Here is a 2,500-nt window from a genome sequence, read left to right on the forward strand (position 1 = left end):
TGCAAAGTCTGTGGAGAGCCGCTGTGTCCCTGGATGAAATGAGAAAAAAGGTGAAAAAATGGCAAAGTGTCAAGGGAGCTAGGCAGAAACCCATGCCTAGGGTCCTGGAGCCCAGGGGCCGCGGGAAAGTCTGTGGAGTGCCGCTGTGTCCCTGGATGAAATGAGAAAAAGGGTGAAAAAATGGCAAAGTGTCAAGGGAGAAATTCAGAAACTCAGGCCGAGCTGCCTGGAGCCCAGGGGCGGCTGCAAAGTCTGTGGAGTGCCGCTGTGTCCCTGGATGAAATGAGAAAAAGGGTGGAAAAATGGCAAAGTGTCAAGGGAGAAATTCAGAAACCCAGGCCGAGCTGCCTGGAGCCCAGGGGCGGCTGCAAAGTCTGTGGAGAGCCGCTGTGTCCCTGGATGAAATGAGAAAAAAGGTGAAAAAATGGCAAAGTGTCAAGGGAGAAATTCAGAAACCCAGGCCGAGCTGCCTGGAGCCTCAAAGCGGATAGAAATAGCGTGGAGAGCCGCTGTTAAGCCAGACGCCCTCTGGCGGACACAGGCAGGAGTTGCAGTAAATGCATTGAAGTCAATGGGCGAGAGTAAGCCATGCCTTGCGTCCTGGAGCCCAGGGGCGGTTCTAAAGTCTGTGAGAGCCGCTGTGTCCCTGGATGAAATGAGAAAAAGGGTGAAAAAATGGCAAAGTGTCAAGGGAGCTAGGCAGAAACCCATGCCTAGGGTCCTGGAGCCCAGGGGCGGCTGCAAAGTCTGTGGAGAGCCGCTGTTGCCCTGGATGAAATGAGAAAAAGGGTGAAAAAATGGCAAAGTGTCAAGGGAGCTAGGCAGAAACCCATGCCTAGGGTCCTGGAGCCCAGGGGCGGTTCTAAAGCCTGTGAGAGCCGCTGTTGCCCTGGATGAAATGAGAAAAAAGGTGAAAAAATGGCAAAGTGTCAAGGGAGAAATTCAGAAACCCATGCCGAGCGTCCTGGAGCCCAGGGGCCGCGGGAAAGTCTGTGGAGAGCCGCTGTGTCCCTGGATGAAATGAGAAAAAAGGTGAAAAAGTAACAAAGTGTCAAGGGAGAAATTCAGAAACCCAGGCCGAGCTGCCTGGAGCCTCAAAGCGGATAGAAATAGCGTGGAGAGCCGCTGTTAAGCCAGACGCCCTCTGGCGGACACAGGCAGGAGTTGCAGTAAATGCATTGAAGTCAATGGGCGAGAGTACCCAATGCGCCAAAAAAGTGCTGAAAATATGACAAAGTGTCAAATGAATGGGAGTCAATGGGCGAGAGTACCCAATGCACAAAAAAAGTGCTGAAAATATGACAAAGTGTCAAATGAATGGGAGTCAATGGGCGAGAGTACCCAATGCGCCAAAAAAGTGCTGAAAATATGACAAAGTGTCAAATGAATGGGAGTCAATGGGCGAGAGTACCCAATGCACAAAAAAAGTGCTGAAAATATGACAAAGTGTCAAATGAATGGGAGTCAATGGGCGAGAGTACCCAATGCACAAAAAAAAGTGCTGAAAAAGTCCACACGAGCCTAGTCAGAAATGCAGTCCGAGGCGGCTGGAGCCCCAAAGCGGCTATAAAACCCGTGGAGAGCCGCTCGGATGATTTTTCAAAGTGTCAAATGAATGGGAGTGAATGGGGCAGAGTACCCAATGTGTAAAAAAAGTGCTGAAAAAACGACAAAGTCCACACGAGCCTAGTCAGAAATGCAGTCCGAGGCGGCTGGAGCCCCAAAGCGGCTATAAAATGCGTGGAGAGCCGCTCGGATGATTTTTCAAAGTGTCAAATGAATGGGAGTGAATGGGGCGGAGTACCCAATGCGCGAAAAAAGTGCTGAAAAAACGACAAAGTCCACACGAGCCTAGTCAGAAATGAAGGCCGAGGCGGCTGGAGCCCCAAAGCGGCTATAAAATGCGTGGAGAGCCGCTCGGATGATTTTTCTAAGTGTGAAATGAATGGGAGTGAATGGGGCGGAGTACCCAATGCGCGAAAAAAGTGCTGAAAAAACGACAAAGTCCACACGAGCCTAGTCAGAAATGAAGGCCGAGGCGGCTGGAGCCCCAAAGCGGCTATAAAATGCGTGGAGAGCCGCTCGGATGATTTTTCTAAGTGTGAAATGAATGGGAGTGAATGGGGCGGAGTACCCAATGCGCGAAAAAAGTGCTGAAAAAACGACAAAGTCCACACGAGCCTAGTCAGAAATGAAGGCCGAGGCGGCTGGAGCCCCAAAGCGGCTATAAAATGCGTGGAGAGCCGCTCGGATGATTTTTCTAAGTGTGAAATGAATGGGAGTGAATGGGGCGGAGTACCCAATGCGCGAAAAAAGTGCTGAAAAAACGACAAAGTGTCAAATGAATGGGAGTGAATGGGCGGAGTACCCAATGCGTGAAAAAAGGTCTGGAAAAACGACAAAGTGTCAAATGAATGGGAGTCAATGGGCGGAGTACCCAATGCGCGAAAAAAGTGCTGAAAAAATGACAAAGTGTCAAATGAATGGGAGTCAATGAGTG

Source organism: Dunckerocampus dactyliophorus, unplaced genomic scaffold, assembly GCF_027744805.1.
Source record: "Dunckerocampus dactyliophorus isolate RoL2022-P2 unplaced genomic scaffold, RoL_Ddac_1.1 HiC_scaffold_22, whole genome shotgun sequence".
Classification (NCBI taxonomy): Eukaryota; Metazoa; Chordata; class Actinopteri; order Syngnathiformes; family Syngnathidae; genus Dunckerocampus; species Dunckerocampus dactyliophorus.